Raw genomic sequence first — 11,770 nt, 5'->3', positions numbered from 1 at the left:
CCTATGATTCTAAGCATTCTTCTGCCCACCCTCTGGGCTCAGCTTTCACCCTTCCTGGGCTCCTTTGGGCTGCTCCTTGCAAGCAATCCCTCCCAGGCCTTCCTACCTCTATACATGCATGTCTGCCTCCCAGTGCTGAACTTCTCTCCTCTTTTTAAGTCCCACAACCAGCACAGGTGCAGCTGAACTGGGATGACTGGCCCAGGGCCTCTTGGCCCTTAAAGGGACAGGCTGCTCTGCTATACTTCCCCTGTGGGCAGATTATTCCATAGCTGTCCCCTACCAGACCCTGATAAACCTGCTTTTTCCCCTGTGCAAATGAAGTTCCTGTAGATTGGTTTTCCCAGGCATGGCCAAAAGCTCCCGTAGCCCAGCCTCGAGTGGATGCTGGCTGACTGTCAACACCAAAAGCACCAAACTCCACTTTGTTTCAGCCTGGACTTTTATTCTGCTCAGTCATTCATTTAATATGACTCAACATTCCGCAGCTACGTCCCCATTCTGTGCTTATGGAGCAGGTTGGATTGGACCTTTCTGTTCTCTAATGGATCCCTCAGGAATGCACCATTTGCTTCCTTGAAGAAAGTGACTGATGTTGGAGATAGCACACCTCAGATGTGACAATTTTCTGTACAGCTGGTATTAAGGTAGAAACCACCATATTTTCATGTTTACAATCCTAGTCTTACAAAAATACCAGCATTAAAGTCCTGTTCATCTGCGGATCTCGAGGTGTCTTGTACACTTAACTAGCTAAACCACAGAAGCCCTTGGGAGGAAGGTAAGGAATATATTGAGATCACTTCACTTGCATCTGAAATGCAGCCACTTCTGGGATGGAACACAGCAGCTACTAAACACTACATGGCACCCCTACACAACAGTTTAGGGCAGGAAATGAAGGGAAAAAATTGTATCCAACTGAAACAATGGGCCTTAAAGGGACAGAATGTAATTTACTGCCATGAAATATTAGCAGGACACCCAAGCTAGCCCCCCAACTCTTGCAAACACTAACATGGGATAGTCAATGCTCACAGGTGGTCAGCAGTGACACTGTTTGTCCCCTTGGGGCCTCCTGCAAAGCTCAATTCCAGGGCCCCTTATCAGTCATCTTGCACATACACTGTACAGGGCTGGCTCCAGGCACCAGCGCAGCAAGCAGGTGCCTGGGGCGGCCAACGGAAAGGGGCGGCACGTCCGGGTCTTCGGCGGCAATTCGGTGGCAGATCCCTCAGTCCCTCTCAGGTCACACTGTGTGGAAGACACAAAGACTTGTGTGTGCTTAAATTTGATGCACTGAGAGTGAACTCAGAGTGTGTAAAATCAAGCATGTGCATGAGTCTTTGCAGGATTGGGGCACAAGCCTATAACTCTTGCCAGTGCTAGTACCCTAGGTGAAGTCAGGGTTGCAGACACAAAGTGGTTTGAGTGCATACAACCTCTCAAATATGTTAACATATATTTAAAAAATGCATGCACAAGCAAAAGCACACACACACACACACAGAAAACCAACCAACCTTCCCCAATGTTAGAAAGAAATGCAAAGATAAGATGGCACTTTTTAAGCAAGGCACCTAAACATCCTTAACTCTGCTCACCATAAAGACACCCTTCTTTGCTAAAGGTAGATTCCCAGGAATGGATGAAGGGGCAGAGACTGACCCCTGTTCTCTTGCATCCCGTACTGCTGTGTTAAAGTCAAATTACTGAAGTTATTAACTAAATGCCTGCCCTGAGCACTAAACCTGAGGGAGGGAAATTCAGTAAAGTCGGTTTCATCTATCATCTATTTTTCTTTTTCGCTACATAGTAGCAAAAAAGTTAGGCTACAGGAACCATTGGGCGCCTCTCTTTTTAAGCTGTCAGAAGTAACCAATCTTCGTCCACTGTCCTTCAGCTCTTGTAGCAAAAGTCTTCCTTTAGTCCCAGATTTAACCCACCCATTTGGAAGCAGACCTGACCTTTTCTGTGAGGACTCTGGGGGTTGGGGAGTCAAAAAAATAAAATAAAATAATCAGGCTTATAGTGAAAACTCATTTGCAACCTTCACTGGGAACGGGAAGCAGCAACCGTCACTCCATAACTAGCCAGAGTATCTGGTGGGAAAGCCCTACACTGCAGACACCAACTCCACCAGCAGCCTCGCTGAAACAACCACTTCAGGGAACCGGAAACTTCCCTCTGATGGGAATTTCCATTTCGTCCGAGAGCTGGATAAGAGCGGCCGGGGTTTTTCCCAGCTCGGCTGCTTAGCAAGCCAGGGCGCCTGGGGAGAGAAAAAAGCCGAGGCAGGACCGGACCAGACCGGACCGTCCATCCCTACACACGTAATACAGCCTTCCTCCTCGGGGTCCTGCACCAGCGCCCAAGCACCCGCTTCGCACCTCCACCCCCGAGCCCCACTTCTGTGTATTCACTGCACCAAGCCGCCCTGGTTTTGCTTAGCTCCTCCCGTCCCTTTGCACAGCCACTCGGGGGCCCCGGCCAGGCCAGCTCCCCGGGCCCCCTTCTCCGACGGCAACGCTGCAAGCGACCAGCTGCCCCGGCAAACACAAGCGCTTGACGGACGTCCGGAGCGAGGCAGAGCGGCCAATGGGTGGCTGAAGCTCGGGGCCCGGAGAGGGCGGGTTTAGAACGCTCCCCAGGAGTGCGCGAGAGAGGCCGCGCGCGCGCGTGTGTGTGTGTGTGTCTGTCTGTCTCGCGCTCCTGTTTGGCTCTTCCGCTGCCCGCACACAGGTAAGGAGCGGCGGCCCCCCGCCGGTCGCTGCCCTAGAGCCCTCTGCCTGCCCGTGAAGCCGGGTGTTATTGGATGAGGCCGGATTTTGCAGCCGGGGCTGCCTTCTCGGCCACTGTAGTTCCTCCGATGCTCCCTTAGGTTTGCAAATGACTTCTCTCTGCTCGGAGCAGCCCCAGCTAACGGAGGGAGCACGGAAAGGAGTTGGTGGGCCCCCTTTGTTTTGCAAAATGCTTGTTTGCTCTGCTGAGCGGGAGTTTGAAGGAAGCTGGGGGTAGTTCAGTGCGACTCCGTGGAGCAGTGCGTTAGTTGGATCAAGCAGAGAAATTAACAACATAAAATAATCTGACTGGGTCTTGTTTGCATTATGCGGAGCCCTGTCGGTTCCAGGATGGTAAACTCGCTACTAGTTTGTAGACCAAATAGGCTTTCAGCTGTGATTAGTCATTTGCTGGATTGATGTGGGAGCTTGCACTTGAACGAGGAAGTGCTTGTAATAAATGTAGCTGCCTTATGCAAATAGTTATTGCAAAGCCCTGGCTTGCAGGCCAGATAACTGCTCTGCACTGGATGTCATAGATGCAAGTGTCAAATTATCAACAAACCCCCGTGTATGTCTTGGGAAGACCTGGCTGCACTTGCGCCACACTCCCACAAACACACTTGCACAGCCTTAACTTTGTCTTTAGTCCCATTAACTACTCTGAATAAAGTTATGCTCCTGCAGGATTGGGGCCTACACGTGTCAGAATTGTTGCAGTCAGGTTTGAAGCAGCAGAATGAGAATCTGCAGAGATTTCCCCCCCCCCCCCCCCCTTCTCGGATGCAAAACTCTGTGGAAATTTATCCCCTTCTTTAGGCAGAAAGCCCACTCCCCTTTTATGCAAGAGTTTGTTGTGGAATTACAGCCTCAAGCTGTGATCTCAGATCACATTAGGTTGGGCCATCCCGGACTGGAGCACATTAGGGAAACCTCAAGATGGTGTTGGGGAATTAAGTAAGGCACACTCTGCATTCCTGGTGCTGAATTCAATTCATTCTTGGATCAACTCAGGAAGTGAGGAGAGGACTGGTCCCCTTGATTCTGGGGCTGTTGGGGACCAGTTCACCGCTATTGTAGGCTAGGGCAGTTCTAGGGAACTGCCAGAGTTCTACAGCTTCTGGGACATGCAGGGAATAACTGGTGCCTTGCTCCCCACTTGTGACCACACATCCCAGAATGTCGCCTGAGCCAATCCTGTACCTCGTAGAGAGGCTCCCAGGACAGGTGTTATTTATGGGAGGGGGTTGCTTTGTTCACAACCCCTTTGCATTGGCAAAGGAGGTGCAAAAGGGCCAAATGAATTGTGCTCTCTGTCAGTAGTGAACCAGTCCCCTAGCATCATGTGCTTAGAGTGCCATGTTTTTAAAGAGATCCGTGGCTGTGATCCTGACCTCTTGTGGACAAGAGAGATCCCGTAAGAGATGGGGTGTAAACCTCCCAAAGCCACAGACAAATTCCAATCGGAGCACTTGCATTCTGCCTTCCTGTGTTCCCCTGGTAGTTTCAAAACAGGAAGTGAAACTACAACTGATTGGTTCTGTGTTGCCATGGCCGCCTCCTGTATTTCCCTAGAATGCTTCAGTGCAAGCACTGACCCAGACTGACAATAGCTGTACAGTCATGAATGTCTTAAAGACATAGGGTGACCAGATGTCCCGATTTTATAGGGACAGTCCCGATTTTTGGGTCTTTTTCTTATATAAGCTCCTATTATCCCCCACCCCGTCCTGATTTTTCACACTTGCTGTCTGGTCACCCTATAAAGACACTAAGGAGTTGCCAGACTGCACAGCACTTACACTAGACTTCTGTCTTTTAACTTTATAATTCTTGTTCATCTGTGTAGATTACCATGGGACACCATGTGTATGAAAGTCAGGACAAGGTGGTCTTTGAATAAAGCACTGGATTGGGGGTTAAGAGCGCTAGATTCAATTTCCAGCTCACCCACAACCCCTCTTGGGCATGTTGCTTAGGGAGGGATTTTCATAAGTGATTTAGGAGCCCAAGTACCATTGACTTTCTAAATCACTAAAGTGCTCTTGAAAATCCTACCCATTTTCGCTCTGTGCCTCATTTCCCCATCTGTAAGAATGGGGACAATGCTTTGTTTTTATGTCTTGTCTGTTTAGCTTCTAAGCTTTGGGGCAAGTAGTCTTAGGCCAGGTCTACACTACCGCGGTAGTTCGACAGCTGGCAATCGAACTTCCGGGTTCGATTTATTGCGTCTGGTCTGGACGCGATAAATCGATCCCGGAAGCGCTCGCCGTCGACTGCGGTACTCCAGCTCGGCGAGAGGAGTACCGCGGAGTCGACAGGGAGCCTGCCTGCCGCGTGTGGACCGCGTCTGAACCGCGGTAAGTTCGAACTAAGGTATGTCGACTTCAGCTACGTTATTCACGTAGCTGAAGTTGCGTACCTTAGTTCGAATTTGGGGGTTAGTGTAGACCAGGCCTTAGTATGAGTATGTCTGCACCGGAGCTGCAAGTGTGATTTCCAGCTCAGCGGATATGCTAATGCACTAAAATAGTAGTGTAGCCATAGCTGCATAGGGTAACTGCCTCCAATACATACCCTTGAGCAAGGGGTTCCTGTGAGAGGGACCCCTACAAATAAATCAATGCACTTTAAAAAAAAAAAAAGAGCATGTGATATCAGAACATTATGGTTCTCATAACTTATTTTGCCCACACCTGCAACTTACACTATGGCTCTGATCCTCCCCAAATTAAAATCACCCACTTGGGATTGACCTCAGGGAGCATCTGGCACTCCCTGCCCTTTTCAGGAAGTAATATCTGTAAAGTTATTCTGGGTAAAAATTTAAGCTGGCTTGAGTTTAATTGATGAGCCAGAGCGAAAGAAGGTGGGTGAGGAAGTATCTTTTATTAGACCAGCTTCTGCTGGGGAGGAGCTTACACAGCACTCTTCCTAAGGTCAGAGAAAGTCCCTTGTGCATATGCATCAGGACAGGGGCTTTGTTGTGAGTCCAGGGTGTTAGCAGCCAGCCTTGAGGTGACCTGTTCTGATTGGCACCCAGGTGCTGTGGGTTTGAGTCCTGCCCTAGGCAGCCTTCTGGCTGAGAGCGTGTGCTGTGCACACCAGTTGCTCTCTGCCTGTCTTTTGCCAGGGCTCCCTCTGGAAGTCTTGCCCTGAAAGCTAAGTTTCCAGTTTAAGATCCAGTATCTCAAAGTGCTGTTACAGCCACATGCAGACTTATATTTTACTCTTAGAAGGACTGTCAAGGAAAACGGAGGAGACATGAAGGACAATGTAGGAGGTCCAGTCAGCGGTCAGTGTGCTCTGAGGTGGCTGGCATGACTTAATAGTCCCTCTGTCTTGGTCAGCCCCTGCCAGCAATAGCTTGGGCCACTCAGTGACCTGTCCATCCTTGTGACTCAGCCCGGTCACTTGGAGCATCACCCCTTTCAGGGTAACAAAAAAGTCCAAACAAAACCTAAATCTAACTAACTTATATCAGGCTTTCTGCCCTAGTCTGGGCTCAGTAGTCCCTGCTCCTTTACTCCCAAGCTTACATTTCCCTTCCTGCCCCCTGGGTTCCAGGCAGGGACCCAGCATTAGGTAGCTACAGACTGCTTGGATCTATTGCTGCTGCTTGTCTGCAGGCACCTTTCACACAGCTGCATTGTCTTATGCTCTTTACTCCCCAGAGCTCTATCACCTCAGGCAGCTTCCTTCCAGTCTGGTAGTGAGGGGCTTCCTTAGTGTTCATAGCCATGCCAGCTGTTAGTCACAGCTGAAGAAGTGACTCATCCATCTATTAACTCCTTCCTGGCTGCTACACGGATACAGCTGCAGCACGTCTGGTGAAGACACTCTATGCCGGGGGTCAGCAACCTTTCAGAAGTGGTGTACCGAGTCTTCATTTATTCACTCTAATTTAAGGTTTAGCGTGCCAGAAATACATTTTAATGTTTTTAGAAGGTCTCTTTTTATAAGTCTATTATATATAACTAAACTATTGTTGTATGTAAAGTAAATAAGATTTTAAAAATGTTTAAGAAGCTTCATTTAAAATTAAATTAAAATGCAGAGCCCCCCCGGACCGATGGCCAGGACCCGGCCAGTGTGAGTGCCACTGAAAATCAGCTCGCGTGCCGCCTTCGGCACGTGTGCCATAGGTTGCCTACCCCTGCTCTATGCCAACGGGAGCGAGGTCGCCTGTTGGCATATGTCAAGGCTCCTTCCCCACTCTGAACTTTAGGGTACAGATGTGGAGGCCTGCATGAAAACTTCTAAGCTTAACTACCAGCTTAGATCTGGTCCGCTGCCACCACTCCCAATGTGTTAATTCCCTTCCCTGGGTAGCCTTGAGAGACTCTTCACCAATTCCCTGGTGAGTACAGATCCAAACCCCTTGGATCTTAAAACAAGGAGAAATTAACCATTCCCCCTCCTTTCTCCCACCAACTCCTGGTGGATCAAGATCCAACCCCCTTTGATTTTTCCTTGTTTTTAGATCTATCAGGTTCTTAAAAAGAAGGCTTTTAATTAAAGAAAAAGGTAAAAATCATCTCTGTAAAATCAGGATGGAAAATAACTTTACAGGGTAATCAAACTTAAAGAGCTCAGAGGAACCCCCTCTAGCCTTAGGTTCAAAGTTACAGCAAACAGAGGTAAACACCCTAGTAAAAGGTACATTTACAAGTTGAGAAAACAAAGATAAAACTAACACGCCTTGCCTGGCTGTTTACTTACAAGTTTGAAATATGAGAGACTTGTTCAGAAAGATTTGGAGAGCATGGATTGATATCTGGTCCCTCTCAGTCCCAAGAGCGAACTCTCCCCAAAAACAAAGAGCACAAACAAAAGCCTTCCCCCCACCAAGATTTGAAAGTATCTTGTCCCCTTATTGGTCCTTTGGGTCAGGTGTCAGCCAGGTTACCTGAGCTTCTTAACCCTTTACAGGTGAAAGGATTTTGGAGTCTCTGGCCAGGAGGGATTTTATAGTATTGTACACAGGAGGGCTGTTACCCTTCCCTTTATAGTTATGACACGCCCCCCCAAATCACAGATAGTGTTGAACAGCCGGTTCCACACTGGCTGTGATTTCTTCCTGGAGCTCTAGGAGAAAACAGAGTTAATAAGACACATGCACCTTTAGACATACTACTGATTATATAAAAACTAACAATATGTTCCACATTCCAAGAACCATTTTTAACCAGTTGATTCTGGGAAACTTTCCTGGGAGAGTGCATCAGCCACTTTGTTAGAAGCTCCTGAAATGTGTTGTATTTCAAAATCAAAATCTTGGAGAGCTAAACTCCACCGAAGAAGTTTTTTGTTATTCCCCTTGGTGGTATGAAGCCACGTTAGCGCAGCATGGTCGGTTTGTAGTTGGAAACGCCGTCCCGAAACGTATGGGCATAGCTTTTCCAGCGCGTACACAATGGCGTAGCATTCCTTTTCACTGATTGACCAGTGGCTTTCCCTCTCAGACAGTTTCTTGCTGAGAAACAAAACAGGAGGGAATTCTTGATCCAGTCCTTCCTGCATTAAAACTGCTCCCACACCCTGCTCGGACGCATCTGTGGTTACTAGGAACGGTTTGTCAAAGTCTGGGGCCCTTAGCACAGGGTCAGACATGAGTGTTGCCTTAAGCTGGTTAAAGGCCTTTTGACACTCATCAGTCCACTGAACTGCATTTGGCTGTTTCTTTCTGGTTAGGTCTGTCAGCGGGGCGGCGATTTGGCTGTAGTGTGGTACAAATCGCCTATAATATCCGGCCAAGCCTAAGAAGGATTGGACCTGTTTCTTTGACTTTGGAACCGGCCACTTTTGGATAGCATCCATTTTGGCCTGTAGGGGATTTATAGTTCCTTGACCCACCTGGTGCCCCAGGTAAGTCACTCTGTTTTGGCCTATTTGACACTTTTTAGCCTTAACAGTTAGTCCTGCCTGCCTGATGCGCTCGAAGGCTTTTTCCAGGTGCTCCAGGTGTTCTGCCCATGAATCAGAAAAAATGGCCACATCATCGAGGTAGGCAACTGCAGATTCTCCCAATCCCGCTAGGAGACCATCTACAAGTCTTTGGAAGGTGGCGGGTGCATTTTGCAGCCCGAAAGGGAGTACGTTGAATTCATACACCCCTGCCTGGGTAATGAAGGCGGACCTTTCCTTAGCGGGTTCATCTAGTGGTACTTGTCAGTACCCCTTGGTTAAGTCTAAGGTAGAGATGAATTGGGCATGTCCCAATTTCTCCAATAGCTCATCTGTGCGTGGCATTTGGATAGTTGTCAGGACGAGTTACAGCATTTAGCTTACGGTAGTCCACGCAAAAGCGTATTTCCCCATCTGGTTTGGGAACTAGAACCACTGGAGATGCCCAGGCACTCTTAGAGGGGCGGATTATACCCATCTGTAGCATGTCCTGGATCTCCCTTTTTATAGCAGTTTGGGCATGAGGTGACTGCCAGTAGGGTGGGGTTCTAATGGGGTGAGCATTACCTGTGTCAATGGAGTGGTATGCCCGTTCGGTCCGTCCTGGGGTGGCTGAGAACATTGGCGCAAAGCTAGTGCACAGCTCCTTGATCTGCTGCCGCTGCAGACGTCCATGGGTCGCGGAGAGGTTCACCTCTTCCACGCCACCGTCACTTTTTCCTTCGCAGTAGACACCTTCAGGCCACTCCGCGTCATCTGTTTCCTGGGCTGTAAACTGGAAAACCTTTAATTCTCTGGAATAAAAGGGCTTAAGAGAATTAACATGGTATATCTTAGGCTTTATGTTGGAGGTGGGGGATGCTATGAGATAGTTAACAGCTCCTAGGCGCTCCTGGACCGTGAATGGTCCTTCCCACGACGCTTCCATTTTATGGGCCTGGAGCGCCTTTAAGACCATGACTTGGTCTCCTACTTTGAAGGACCATTCTCTGGAATGTTTATCATACCAGGCCTTTTGCTCTTCCTGAGCATCCTTTAGGTTTTCTTTAGCAAGGGCTAAAGAGTGTCGGAGGGTGCTTTGTAGGTTGCTTACAAAGTCTAGAATGTTAGTTCCTGGAGAAGGCATAAACCCCTCCCATTGCTGCTTCACCAACTGTAATGGCCCCTTAACCTCGCGGCCATACACAAGTTCAAATGGTGAAAACCCTAACCTGGGATGTGGTACAGCCCTGTAGGCAAAAAGCAACTGCTGCAACACTAGGTCCCAATCATTGGAGTGTTCATTTACGAATTTACGTATCATGGCCCCCAAAGTTCCATTAAACCTCTCCACCAGGCCATTGGTTTGATGGTGGTAAGGGGTGGCAACCAAGTGATTCACCCCATGAGCTTCCCACAGATTTTTCATGGTCCCTGCCAGGAAATTAGTTCCCGAATCTGTAAGGATGTCGGAGGGCCAACCTACCCTGGCAAAAATGTCTGCTAATGCCTGGCACACACTTTTAGCCCTGGTGTTGCTTAAGGGTACTGCTTCCGGCCATCGGGTAGCAAAATCCATGAAAGTCAGTATGTACTGCTTTCCTCTGGGTGTCTTCTTTGGGAAAGGACCCAGAATATCCACAGCTACTCGCTGAAATGGGACCTCAATTATGGGTAGTGGCTGGAGAGGGGCTTTGACCTGGTCTTGGGGCTTTCCCACTCGTTGGCACACCTCACAAGACCGGACATAATTTGCAACGTCCTTGCCCATTCCCTCCCAGTGGAAGGACTTCCCCAACCGGTCTTTGGTTCTGTTCACCCCAGAATGGCCACTGGGATGATCATGGGCTAAGCTCAAGAGCTTTACCCCATACTTAGTGGGAACTACCAACTGTCTTTGAGGATGCCAGTCTTCCTGGTGTCCACCAGAAAGAGTCTCCTTGTATAAAAGTCCTTGTTCTACAACAAACCGGGATCGGTTAGAAGAGCTGAGAGGCGGTGGGGTGCTCCGTGCTGCCGCCCAAGCTTTCTGAAGGCTGTCATCTGCTTCCTGCTCGGCCTGGAACTGTTCCCTTGATGCTGGAGACATCAGTTCCTCCTTGGACTGTGGACTTGGTCCCTCTGGAAGCGATGCAAGTGCTGGGGCTGTTTCCATTGACTGTGAACCGCTGTCCGCTGGTGCACTATGTGGTATTTCAGGCTCTGGCTGAGCCTCTTGGGTAGGGTTATCTACTGTTTCTGCCAGTTCAGGCTCACTGGTGCCCTCTGGCATTGGAGTTGTAGACGGGTTTGCAAGCGCTGGACTCAGTGCTGGCAATGGTTCTGGTGCTGGTTGCGTTGCCAGTTCCGGTTCTGGGACTGGCTTTGGCTGGGTCTCTGGGATTGGATCCACTACGGCTGTTGCAGTCGTTGGCAGGGGATCTGGTTTCACCACCTCTGTCTGGGTCTCTGGTAACACAGACAGGGCCCTGGTGGATGGCTCAGGAACAGGGATGGGGGTGAAAGCTTGCTTAGCCTGGCTGCGGGTGACCATTCCCACCCTCCTGGCTAGCTTCACATGGTTGGCCAAGTCTTCCCCCAGCAGCATGGGGATGGGATAATTGTCATAGACTGCAAAAGTCCACATTCCTGACCAGCCCTTGTACTGGACATGCAACTTGGCTGTAGGCAAGGTTACAGAGTGTGACATGAAGGGTTGAATTGTCACTGGAGCCTCCGGGTTGATGAGTTTGGGGTCCACTAGGGATTGGTGGATAGTCGACACTTGTGCCCCGGTGTCCCTCCACGCGATAACCTTCTTTCCGCCCACTCTCAAGGTTTCCCTTCGCTCCGAGGGTATTTGAGAGGCATCTGGGCCTGGGGATCTTTGGTGTGATTGTGGTGTAATGAACTGTAATCGGTTGGGGTTCTTGGGGCAGTGGGCCTTTATATGTCCCAGTTCATTACATTTAAAACATCGCCCTGCTAAGGTATCACCGGGGCGATGTTGGTTGGTGGAGACTGGTGTGGTGGGGTGAGAAGGCATCTGGGGTTTCCTTTGGGATGTAGGTGGGGCCTTGGGTTGTCCCCAGTGGTAAGGTTTTGTTGCGGGTTGCCCCTTCTGA

Source organism: Emys orbicularis, chromosome 5 (assembly GCF_028017835.1).
Source record: "Emys orbicularis isolate rEmyOrb1 chromosome 5, rEmyOrb1.hap1, whole genome shotgun sequence".
NCBI classification, from domain to species: Eukaryota; Metazoa; Chordata; order Testudines; family Emydidae; genus Emys; species Emys orbicularis.
Note: the sequence above shows the minus strand (reverse complement) of the source record.